General features: G+C 32.7%; 1 long non-coding RNA gene across 1 annotated transcript in view; it reads right to left on the bottom strand.

Moving 5' to 3' along the window:
* The window catches only part of LOC144365583 (uncharacterized), a 411,011-nt gene that overhangs the window by 125,681 nt on the left and 271,381 nt on the right, over nucleotides 1-13,949 (bottom strand). The window lies entirely within an intron of this gene.

Here is a 13,949-nt window from a genome sequence, read left to right as displayed (position 1 = left end):
ATTCAGATTACAAGACAAGCATTTTTTTAGATGTACCGCAAACCACTTATCTTGTAAGTTTCTGTGGATAGAATTCAGAGGGTCCATGAACTTGATGAAAAGAAACTTCATACCTTTATGTTCATTATCCACTGGCTGATATCTAGTATCTCCTCCATTATGAATACAGACAAAAAAAAACCCCACAATATCTGAATAGTGAGCAGTGTAATTAGATATAGTCATATCACATTGTGATGGTTGAAACTATCTGGAAATTAACTTTTCGATCCTCAAATTAATATTTCAAAAGTGGCATGTATTAAACTCACTCATTCATCTTGTTAGTTATAGGTCTTATAATGAAGCTCATGTATTAATATACATGAATATATTCTTAATATTTGGGTAACTGAATTTTAATATAAACCATTTCCTTAGTGATATTGTTTGTTACTTTTGATATTTAAACAATATTCTGATAAAAGTGCATAGGCTTCATCTTATTGCCAAAGGAGACCAATACATACAAACAGTAAGAGCCACAGTTCAGAAAAGCATTGGTTCTCAAACTTGAGCATTCAACTGCATCTCCTGGAGAACTTTTAAGAAACTTATTAGTGAGCCCATCTCCAGAGTTTCTGATCCTGTGGGTCCTGGGGGAACCTGGATTACAAATAGATTCCCAGGTTATGCTAATGCATCTAGTCTAGGGCCTATACTTTGAAAATGACTTCAATAGCATTTTTTGGCAGAAAGAATGAGTAGCTCTTAAATCCAAGACCTAGAATTGTTTAAAATATTATGATAACAGCAAGCCAGGTATTAGTTTAGAAAAAATTGGAGATAATATTTAATAAAAATAATGATGAGATTATTTTTTTTCTTTTTGCTATCAGAGAGAAGCATATTTATTTTAGAAAGATTTATATCTCAATAGGATCGTCTCTTCTCATAATGATAACAACAAAATTGATAGAAAACACCAGCAAATTTATTTAGAATAAACACAATTTTACATTGATCCAGGAGAGAAATCTTCAAGAGTCAGAGAACTATATTCAAGAAACCAAACCTGAGTAAATGTGTCTTTGGACATTTTCGAATGTACATCCTTCAGGACTCACTCCCTGTAAGTGTGCAGGTATATTAAAGAACTCATTCCATTCCTCTTATTCCTATCCAGGATGCTCTTCAGAAACTTGCCCAACGTAGAAAAATGTTTAAATTCCCTTGTGGAGATCTTAATGTGAATTGATGAATAGTGAAAGACTCTTTACATCCATAATTGTTTTAAATTCTAAAGATTGATTTCACATTCATAATTTCGTTAGTTCTGTTTCAAATTAGATTAGCTGCCTCTGGGGTCTTTCATTTTCTCTTGAGCATATTTATTTAACCTCAGGCAAAAACTTATACAAAAATAAGTTATATGCTGATAAACCCTTGTTTTATATATTTTTTTCCTTCCTGTGAATGTGGGATTTTAATTACCATTAGTTCTTGAGTTATATTTGGTTAATGGATTTGATTATATAATTTTTAGCTCTTCTAGTAAGAGACAAAGTATAAAGTTGAAAGAAAGAGTTGGTGTGGCTGTTGATCAAATATGTGTGATATTCTTTACATGTTTGGCTCTAGAATTTATGTATGGCCTAAGATCCTAAACATTCATTCTTCTGGATTAACATACACTTTTTTTTTTTTTGCTTATACAGCCATTTCACTCAGGCTTTTTGAGCATGTTAAATGAAGAAGGAATATTTGTCTGAACACAGAGTGTATGAAAGTGAAAAAAAAAATGAGAAACAAGCATTAATGTGTGCTAGGTAAAAGGAAATTTGGATACTCAAAAAAATATTCCCAGGATGGTGGACAGCTGCCAGAGGTCAGAGGGGAGCTATGTTGCTAAGTATATGGGAAAATCAGCAATCAAAACAGGTTCACTGAGTTCAAGTCAGTCCTGCCAAATTTGACTGCAGGCCTTTAGAATTTGAGAATCCAAATAAAAAGCCACTTTGATTTCTCAAAGGATAAGGTCTGGATCATCTCACCACTAAGCCTTATTTTTTTTTAATTGACCAAAAAAAAAAAAAGAGCAGGGAGAATGACTGAAATATAGATGCTAAACTATAAAGTATATAAAGAAATTATAAATTTCTTAGTTTTGTTTCAAAATAAATAAAACTTTCATTGGCATCCAAGATCTTCAAGGCATTCCAAGACTTATTCTACCTTAAGAGAAAAAGTTGTTTAAAAAGTACTAGTTGAATCTCTGTTATGTCTACCCTTTCAAGTATACACAGAAGGGTAAACAGTTATTAAATAGTTAACCGATAATATCCAATAGCTTGACTAATTTGATATTGTTCTCTTTTACATGAAAGGTCAGAAGATGACAATGTTGCTATGAAATATACATTAACAGTTGTTTTAATTAGGATTTTTTTCTCATTTTCCTGCCCATAAGATCTACTTTTTAGAGTGACTACTTTCAATTAAGCTACACAACAATAACCTCATTGTATCTTTTCAGGAAGGGAGAAAATCTCCATGTTGGTGAAAATATTTTGAACTAATAGATATATCAAGTCCTAAGAAATCTAATAGAAATCATTGATATCCCAAGAGAGATTTATAGTACATTTTCTCATTGTGAAGCTGTGAGTTAAGCTAATCAAGTAACTAATTTAGGGAACAAATATGTCCTAAAGGAGTTTCAAAAAACCAATTCCTTTTCTGGATGCCTGGTAAAAATTTACAGGAGGAGCAAAATACAAGAAAAGAGAATGTATCAGAAGGTGGAGGACAGGGGGAGGTGAGCAGAAGTTGCAAAGGAGAAACAGGCTGGGTCATAGAGTGTGCAGTTGTGTTAATAATATGTCATGGTGAGTGAACACAGGTAGTCTCATAAAGGGAGGTGTACAAAAGGATTCCTAAAGTTTGAGCAGAAACGAAGACAGAAGATAGTGACATGTGTTAGAGAATGCAGGGGAAGATCAGGATTATGAATTCTTCTTTAGACATATTAATATGAGATGATACTGGGATATCAACTTGATATTTCCAGTAGACAATTCGATCATCCTTTCTGTCTCCCTTCCTCATTCCTTTCCTTCCTTCCTCTTCCTCAACTCTCCCATCTTTTTTTTTCTTACCCTTAACATAAGTGATAGTTGAGGCCTTGACAATTTTGGGATCACCCAGAGAGATGAATATGATTTGAGGAGGGGATCAAAAGCATCCAGTAAATAACCTGAACTTAGGAGATAATTAACAAGTAGTCAATAAGATGACAAAGATAAAACTTATAAAAGTAGAAAAGGAATCTGCAGTCTCACCAGTAATGTATGAGTGAAACTTTTTCCACACATCCTTGCCAACATTAATTGTCACTTGTATTCTTTTTTTTTTTAATTGTTGGTTGTTCAAAACATTACATAGTTCTTGATATATCATATTTCACTCTTTGATTCAAGTGGGTTATGTACTCCCATTTTTACCCGTATACAGATTGCAGAATCATCAGTTACACTTCCATTGATTTACATATTGCCATACTTGTGTCTCTTGTATTCTGCTGTCTTTCCTATCCTCTACTATCCTCCCTCTCCTCCCCTCCTCTCCCCTCCCCTCTTCTCTTTCTACCCCCTCTACTGTAATTCATTTCTCCCCCTTGTATTATGTTTCCCTTTCCCCTCACTTCCTCTTGTATGTAATTTTGTATAACCCTGAGAGTCTCCTTCCATTTCCATGCAATTTCCCTTCTCTCTCCCTTTCCCTCCCAGCTCTCATCCCTGTTTAATGTTAATCTTCTTCTCATGCTCTTCCTCCCTACTCTTTTCTTAGTTACTCTCCTTATATCAAAGAAGACATTTGGCATTTGTTTTTTAGGGATTGGCTAGCTTCACTTAGCTTTAATGCCATCCATTTCCCTCCAAATCTGCTCTAATGCCATCCATTTCCCTCCAAATTCTATGATTTTGTCATTTTTTAATGCAGAGTAATACTCCATTGTGTATAAATGCCACATTTTTTTTTTATCCATTCGTCTATTGAAGGGCATCTAGGTTGCTTCCACAGTCTTGCTATTGTGAATTGTGCTGCTATGAACATTGATGTAGCAGTGTCCCTGTAGCATGCTCTTTTTAGGTCTTTAGGGAATAGACCGAGAAGGGGAATAGCTGGGTCAAATGGTGGTTCCATTCCCAGCTTTCCAAGAAATCTCCATACTGCTTTCCAAATTGGCTGCACCAATTTGCAGTCCCACCAACAATGTACAAGTGTGCCCTTTTCCCCACATCCTCACCAGCACTTGTTGTTTGACTTCATAGTGGCTGCCAATCTTACTGGAGTGAGATGGTATCTTAGGGTGGTTTTGATTTGCATTTCTCTGACTGCTAGAGATGGTGAGCATTTTTTCATGTACTTGTTGATTGATTGTATGTCCTCCTCTGAGAAATGTCTGTTCAGGTCCTTGGCCCATTTGTTGATTGGGTTATTTGTTATCTTATTGTCTAATTTTTTGAGTTCTTTGGTATTCTTGATAACTGTCATTCTGACTGGAGATTACCAGTGAAACTCCACATCATCTACAACCGCAAGAATGGGATCCTAATTAAAATAAGTTATACTCCACGTATGTATAATATGCCAAAATATACTCTACTGTCATATATATCTAAAAAGAACTAATAAACAATTTAAAAAGTAGAAAATAACAAAATTAATGTGCCAGAAAAGTTAAAGAAAAGAGTTTAAAGAAGTCAAGTTGTGGGCTGGTGATATGGCCCAGTGGAAGAGCACTTGACTAACATGTACAAGGCCCTGGGTACAATTCTTAATACTACCAAAACAAAAAGTCAAGTTGTTAAACTTTGCAAATTTTGCATAGGCTAAAAAACAAGGGAATATTGGTGACCTTGGTAAGTGCCATAAATGTGAAATATTTGAATTTATTCATTAATTTATTTATTCAGGAAGAATTATAAAATGTTGCCTATGTCTTGGCCTTTTGAGAGAAATATCAATAATAAATATCATCGTGTATGTTGCAGTAAAATAAGACAAAATCTACTCAAAGTTTTGCTACAAAATAGTGCCCTATGGGAAGACTATGGGTTACATTCAACCTTTCCATTGCAATCTTCTCCTAAGAATTGTTTCTATTAAAGACACCTTTCATATGAAATCTATCACTTTCTGGTCCATAACCTACTTTTAATGAATCAGACATGTACCAAACATGGATCTTTGTCCAAATGGTTACTAAATATTCATCTAGTGAATCTTCAGTTAGTGAAATGTGTACTGAAATATTTGCCAAATATCACCACTCCCCTCACATTATAAAAAGCCACACATCATTATCTAAAAATCCTGGATTCAGCAGAAATTGTGCAAATGAATTTGTAAATTTGTAAGTTTGAAAAAAAACATTTCCTGAATATTTTAGCTAGTAATTCTTAAAAACAAATGACATATCCAATCATAGTCAATGTAAAAATCTAGCCCCAGATATAATCTCACATTTTCACTTTGGCTTTGTGACTCCTAGAAACTTTCATGTAAAGCTTATATAAGTAAATTGGGAATTATACCTTCCTTGCAGAGTTATGAATTAGGAGGAAATGAAATGATATCTAAGAAATAGTTAAGAAGGAGACTGGCACAAAAATGTTTGACAAGATAAATGTTTAAAACAAGATAAAGTACCTAGTGAAATACGAAGCAGCTGTTTAATAAACCTAACCTTAATGTTTTCATTGAAATGTCCTTTAGTAATTAATATCCCACTAAGTGTTATAAATACCTAAACTAACTCAGATCATACAAAACTCCTAAAAGAGATGGGCATGGTGATGCCTGCCTACCCCAGCTATTAGAAAAGCTGAATCTAGTGGATTGCTTGAGCCTGGGAATTTGATGCTAGCCTGTATGGTAAATTTCAAAAAAAAATTCCTAAAAATTATTGACTTATTCCTGAAGAATTAAAGAAACAAAACTTCACTAAGTAATTTGGCTAAGGTGGAAAGTGCCAGAATTATAATTTGTGTTCTAGTCTTTCTTTTTAAAAATTTAATTTTTTGATTGGCACAAAATATTTGTACTTATTTATGAGGCATACTGTGATGTTTTGATTCATATATGCATTGGGTAATGATCCACTCACTGTAATTAGCGTATCTCACTGTAATTATCACCTCAAAAACTTTATTATTTCTTTATGGTGAGTACTTTCAACATCTCTTCTAGCTTCTTTGAGGTATACAATGCTATCTTTACCCTGTTGTGCAGCAGAACACCAGAACTTATTTCTCCTATCTAACTGTAACACTGCACCTATTGACTAAGGCCTCCCCTCACTCCTTCCTACACTCCCCTGTCTCTAGTTACTACTACTCTACTCACAGCTTCTATGAAATCAACTTTTTTAGATGCCTCAGATGAATGAGATCATACATGCTGGTGAATAGACAAAAAGTGCACTTGCCCTCAAAGAAGTGAGTCTTCTAATATGAAGTCTATAATGGCCAAGAGATCTGTAAAGCATTAAGTTAATACAAACACACTGCAAATAAATTCTAATAATAAACAAACTATGTTTTAAGTGAAAGAGAAATCTGAGTATCATGAAAAAGAAAGAAAATTCTTTAATTAATTAGTTAATGAATAAGTGTGGTTGGAAAGTTTTAAAGGGTATGTACATTTGAAAAATATTATTTACACAATTATATTATCAGATAATCTGTCCTGAAGTTTGTGAACACTTCAAAAATCCAGTTAACTCTTTTTTGGAATGTAGAAAAGAGGCTTTTTCTTATTCTTTTCCCCAAAACAATAAAAGTTCTGTGACATGAAGATCTTAACTTAAAAAAAAAATGCCTCTTCATCCTTGATTCCTATGGTTCATTTATTTTTGTCTCTAAAATGTAACATGTCTTTAGGTGTCTAGATAAGAGACAAGAATGAGATAGAAAATCAAGGTTCTTAATGTTCATCATGAATGGACTTTAGGAGTGGTTGTGTGTGGAAGGGGACAGGTGGGATAGAAGGGAGAAAAAGAATGAATGAGATGAAAAATGAAATAACTCCATGGCAATAATGAAGAGTATCTTTGAGGGCCCAAGTTTTAAAAAACAGAAAAAGTGCAAAACAAAACAGTACATTTAAAAAATTAAGTTCCTTTAAAAAATATTGCTAAGTATTTTGTTCAGTGTTTTGAATGCAGAAAAGAGGATAATTGAAACAGAGAATGTTTCTCTTTGATTTAGATATTCTAACAGTTGCTACAAGCCATTTTAGAAAAAGTATTTCTAAATCTCCAACTATCAAAATCATCTCAATCAGGAGTAATTTTGTATTTATTATTATATGTTTTACATTGAATTTTTCTTTTAGGATGCCTAAAATTGTCATTTGTACTCTGTGTAATTATTGAATTTACAATTGAGGAAAAAATTACTTTTAAAAATTATACAACACACACACACACACACACACACACACACGCACGCACATCTTACTCTTAGGTACCATACATAGATGAATGCGGTGCTTCAGAAAAAAAAAAAATCAAATAAATTAAAAACCAAATTCACCCCTATCATCATGACTTTATTTTCCCCAAATGATCAGAAATAGTGCTAATCAAATAAATACAATGAACATTTGCATAGAAATATTTTAAAGGAGTAGTTTTTTAATACAGCCTAGGCACCACCACTTAGGGGTTTCAGAGTTTACTTAGCAAGAATTACAGCTTTTCTTTACTGAAGTCACTTCCTGATAAACAGCCAACATGAAGAAATAAATAAATATAAAGCGGTTTGTGAATTCCAAGCTTCTTGGCTCGTCACAATTGGTGTGTTGTTATCTTGGCTCAGAGACAATAATTATAATTACTTTCCTCTAAACAGATGAATTCAATCCAACTCAGAATTTTATAAGTTTATAAAGTTGTTGGAGTAAAATGTAAGTTTAGCAATGAAGACAAATGCAAGTAGAATATTTTTCAAATCCTTCCTTTTTCCCCACCCGCCCTTTCTTGTTTCATCAAATTGGATTCACTCCCAATTTTAAAGAAATCAGAGACAGAATTGTACTTTCCCAGCCACTGTTTGTCCAGTGAGTTAAACAAACACATATGTAGCTAGAAAACATCTTTTCTTTTGTATATGTGGCATTTCATCTGTATTAAAATAATGAGATTACTTTTTGCTTAAACAATGTGGTTATTGCATTATTATAATTATAAATAATATATGTACACTTATACTGGATAGGACTTTGTAAGACATGTTTAAACAAGATTTTAATAATTATGTTTAGTTTAGAATTTTCCTAGATTTGAACAAATAAAAATTGTTGATTTTTATATTGGCCTATTTTGAAACAATATTTTAATTCAATAATATAAATTTAAAATTATACTTATATGTTACTGTCCACAGTGGTCAATAATCCAATGTATCCAATGTATCTTAAAATTATTTAATCTATAAAAGGGAGAAAGAATCAAAAAGGGGGTTATATGCTGAAACAGAGAAAAACAGAAAAACCATATATATAATAAGAAATACGAGGAGCTTGAGTCCTCAGCGAGGAATTTCAAGTTTCAAGTATAAGAGAATGTAGAGTTTAGGTAGATGACTTCTTTTTTAATCAAAGGACCGTCCATGTGAAGAAAAAAAAAACTGCATAATGTGACTAATACTTTCACCAGGGAATCATCTAACACGGTAGATAAGAGGGTACAAATGAAATCAATTTTCTCTCAAAGGAATACTAAGGAATATTTTGCAAGATTTGATTCTGAAAAGAGTGAGAAGAGGAGGAGACAGGGAAGACTGAAATTTCATGCCTAAGGGCCTGGAAAGAAATCATACAAGAAAAGGGAGAGTGTGAGAACATTTAAAGGAAAACAGATGGGCTAAGGTCAAATATGGATAATCGCCACAGTTACAGGTTATTAGAGCTCTTTAGACAATCATAACATGTGTATTGAACATTTTCTGTCTCCTATACTTTTCTGTACATGATGCCTCATTTAGCTTGATAGAGAAGAGGTATGGACATGTAAGATGAAGAAGAAAAGCTGAGGTCAACCAAGTAGTAAATTATAATTTACACCTTTAGAAAAAAAATGGTGAACCTATTAATGTCATTTATTTAATGCTACTTTATGCTCTGAATACATTTTCTATTCTTTGTTTTTAAAAAATCTTTACAATATTTTTTTTTCAGACAGGATATTATGTTTCCATTGTGCAAATGAGAAAACTGAGACTCACAGAGCTTTTGAAACTTGCCCAAGATCACACAGTTGGGAAACAACAGAACTAGCATTCACCTCAAATACAGCAGGATAGAACCACTTTATATATTAAAACCACTTCATATATTAAAAGAGTCTACCTCAATAATAGCTTTTTGAAGTAGGGACAAAACTCAAATTCTGTAGCCACTTATTCTGCATTTAGTGCTATGTCCTATTAAAAAATAAATGAATAAAAATAATGTATGAATTCTATGAACTAAGGAAAAGATAAAGTTAGGTGAATACATATATTTAATAGATTCTATGCTCAGGTTCTCTCCAGAACACTTTTCCATTCAATCATCATGACTTCTCTAATTTTATAATTTCTCTCCCACACTTGATTTTATATTGCCCAAGATTTAAAAACAAGAAGTTGGATATAAAGTCTAGGTATTTTTTTCCCCTTAAATGGAGCAAAGTGACAATAATAAAGGCTGCTATTTTGAGTAATGAGTCTATATCCCAGGACTATTCTCAGTATATCACATACAGTAACAGTCCACCCTGACAATGACACTATAAAGGGGGGTGTCATAGTATTCATTTGATTGATGAGTGAAAAAAGAGCCATGAGGCAGTTGCCAGAAGGTTATAGAGATGAAGAGCAAAGATACAGGGAGGTAGATACTCTGCCTCTGGTGCTTGTACTCCTAATCAGCACAGTGTGCTGACTTGAATAAGTTCACATACTGCCTTGCAAATCCACCATGATTTTAGAAACCTGCCAAGGTCAGAGCAGAGATAATATTCCTCATGTAAAGAAACTGAAAAATAAAAACCAGATAAGGGGCCACATTTCAGGTGGTTTCCCCATCCCCATCAATAAAATAAAATCAAAACATGAAATTATAAATTCTATGCATTTTGTAGTATATACTAAAAATAAGAGATTTTGCAAATATCAGAACAAATAGTAGTTAAGTTTAAACACAAGCTCTTCTTGGCGTCTCTATTTTTATTTTTGTTTATTTGTTTATTTGTTTGTTTGTTTAAGACAGAGTGAGGATCTTGCTGTGTTGTCCCAGCTGGTCTCAAACTCATGGGCTCAACTGATCTTACTGCCTCAGCCTCCCAAGGAGCTGGTATTACAATCATGTGATACCTCAATAGCAATATTTTTTATCTCTAGCATCAAAATTCCAAGGAAGCTTGCAAGAATGTCTAATTTCAGACAATCAAAGTGTGGACATACCTAAGTATTCAGAAAATGTTAGGAGAAAGAGAATGAGATTACCTTGTGTTCTTTAGTACAGTCTTGAGAACTGTAATTCTTGAAAATACAAACACAACGAATCATTCCAGAATGTTGTGTGTGTGTGTGTGTGTGTGTGTGTGTGTGTGTATTCAATTAAAACTTTATGTGGGACTAACAACATTAAAAAGTGACACAATTATTCTAAAAACTTTCTGATAAAAATAGACTGATAGAATTGAAACCTGACACATAATATTTGGACTTTTATCTAGAGTTAATACTTAAATGCAAACAAATACTGGACAATGCAGCAGCTCACATATCACCCTTCAATTCTTCCTGGACTTAGGCACTGTGATAAGTTCTGTGCATAACTTTAATTTCATATACTCCAATTAAAGTTATTCCACTTTTAGCTGTTACTAAATCAAATTAATTTTCTGTCTCCTAGACTTTGCACATGTCCATTATGAAAAATATATTCTGGAAATGATGATACCACCCTTTTTCTTAGCTCTCCATATCCAAGAAAATATGTTTTTCTATGAATATTAACATGGCTATCAGCAAAACACCAAAAACTGAAGGAAAGGAAGAAAAGAAAAGAGATGTCATCAAGAAGCTGTTAATGGTATCTGTTCTTTATGTGAAGAGTAATTCTCTCTTTCTTTCTCTTACCTTTCATCCATTACTATTTCCTAAAATCTACTATAGTTGTGCAGAGCTTACATTTTGTCAATATCATTTTTGAGACCAATTCCAAGAAGATATCTCCTATTCTCTGCAACAATCCTGAAAAAATTAAAATATTTTCATCTCTTTCATTTAATAAATTAATAGATGCTTTCAAATTTATTATTTATGACTATTAGGATTTATTTGACAAACCACAATATGCGGGCTAACTGAAAAAATAATTAAAACATATCCTTCAGGTGTGTCTTAAATGGTTAATAATTTTCTCCAAGATCTCAGAGGAAAGTGGGGTTTTTGTTACCCACACAATTCATTGACTGACACACCACGAATTAGGGCAAATGTCATATCCTCAGAATAGTCTTTCCAAACATTATCTCTAATGTTTTCCCCTATCCTTTAGTCTTTATTTATCTAGATACCTACAGTACAGTACAAGGGAAATAAAATGAAGAGTTAATACAATTATGAAATATTTTTACTTTTAATAATTTTAAGATAATTTTGGAAACATCTGAAAATCACCTTTATTTAAAATGCACATATTACTCTAAAATATATGAATAGAACATTTTTCCTCCTAGGAATACTTTTGCTGGCTTATTTTCTTCATCCATCATGATGAACATAAATAGAGGCTTTATTTTGTTTCCTTTTGACATGAAGAACTGAGGCACCTTGCAAAGATTTGCAGCTGGCAGATCTTTCCCTAGCTTAATGAATATTCATCGCCATTTGCAAAGATAGGATGACAAGAAAAACTCTCAGTTCTTTCAATACATAACAAAGTTTGTCTCACTTCTAATGATTGCTTCCTGGTTTTAAACATTTAATTACACTGGTAGGCAATTAATGGGGAAAAAAAAAAGAAAAATCTTCCTTGCAAAGGAAAGGAAGAAAAAATGGTTAAAGATAAATGAACTAGTATAATTTTAAAAGTGACTTACGAATTGAATTTTAAAAATTATACAGTTCCAAAGAATATTTTGTTTATTCTGGAACTGCATGTGACTCATAAAACAGCATATCACATTCAGATTAGTATTCATCATCTTAAAAACACTTGAAGGGTTTCTGAACTGGACTACAAGAATGTTCACTCTGGACTTTAGCAAAAGAAACTACTTGAATAGTATAGTCTTATTTATTGAAATTAAGATGTGCTCCATTTTCAACAGACCCAGATCTCAATGACATTAAATGTCCTTATTTGCTCTGCTTAATAGAGTCTCCAGGTAAATTATGATTACTCTGTGAGATGGGAAGCGTTCAAAAATCTCCTGCTGCATGGACATTGTAGCTCAAGTCATTGAGGCTTTTCATTAACAGTACTGTTGAATTCAGAAAAGAAAGCTAAATGCACAAAATAACAATAAACAAACAAAAACACTGTTGATGTTATGCAAAATTAAGTATAATTCTCATTTAATGCTAAATAAATAAATATAACAACAACCAAAGCCAAGTATCTACAAACAAACAGGTTTTCATTTTACTTTTCTTTTGTCATGAAGTCTTAGGTTTTATTAAAAAAAGAAATGAGATGTTGGCTCGGCTCACATAAAATATACAGAATGTAGTGTATAGCAAAAGAGGAAATTTTTGAAATCTTAAAAGTTTAGTTAAATATATGGCATTACTGTTAAAACAAATTCTATAAAATGATGAAAATGTTTGTTAATTCAAAAAATAGCTCTTTAAATTAGATGACCATTATATCTAAGAATAAATATAGTCTTTTATGTCCTTGGCATCTCAGACACTAGACAATTCTTCAGTGTATGGTATTTAACTACACTGTAATTCTTTAGAAATGCTATGAGGCTGCTAGGTGATAACACACTTTCCTGGGCACAGATGCACAAGCGTGCGCGTATACACACACACACACACACACACACACACACACACACACACAGAAATACAAGGTCTTTGGACTTTCCTGAATAGTGAAACAACAAACTATTTTAGTTCAGACACTTTATACTGGAGAAAGCTATATTTAGAATGAATCACATCCTGGTCTTCAAAAACAATGGGATAAAACTGGGTACTAAATACAAGGGCAATATTTCCACTGTGAACAGGAAATGTGTGTGTGTGTGTGTGTGTGTGTGTGTGTGTGTGTGTGTGCGCACGCGTGTGCAATATTCAGCAAAAAAACTGTTGATGATATGTATCTTGTAATCCATTTCTTCATGTGAATGTCTGCTTTCAAATAATTCCAAATTCTTTACTCTTATTTCTTTATTCTTTATTCTGAAATCTTTGATAAATTACTTACTATATGACAATATTTGTATTTGTTTTCAATATATTCTTATTATTAACAAATTTAGGATTAGCAGGTTTACTATTTTGTACCCCTTTATCTTTCTGACCACCCCTGAAATTTCTGTTCAAACCTTAGAGAAACATGCCCTTTTCCAAATGAAAATGGAATTTCTGTGAATCAAATGGTCCAGGGCATTGCAAACTGATGAAAGAGCCCTGCTGCTTTTGAACTTTCACCACTAAAATCAGCACACACAGAGGGTTCTGGTGGTCACTTGTTTGTATTTCTCTAAATGGAGATAGTGGTGTCTAGATGCACACTCTAAATGATTTTTCGAATTAAAAAATACAAAGAAATCTTGCCAAATCAAACCTCTAAAAATAACATAGATTGTATTGAGTGTTTTTAATATCAATATTATATCTCTAGTTTTTACCCTTTTTTATTTTTACTGAGAGAAAAGATTAAAAGTTAATGAGAAA

Source organism: Ictidomys tridecemlineatus, chromosome 7, assembly GCF_052094955.1.
Source record: "Ictidomys tridecemlineatus isolate mIctTri1 chromosome 7, mIctTri1.hap1, whole genome shotgun sequence".
Taxonomy (NCBI): Eukaryota; Metazoa; Chordata; class Mammalia; order Rodentia; family Sciuridae; genus Ictidomys; species Ictidomys tridecemlineatus.
This window is presented reverse-complemented; position numbering and strand designations above follow the sequence as displayed.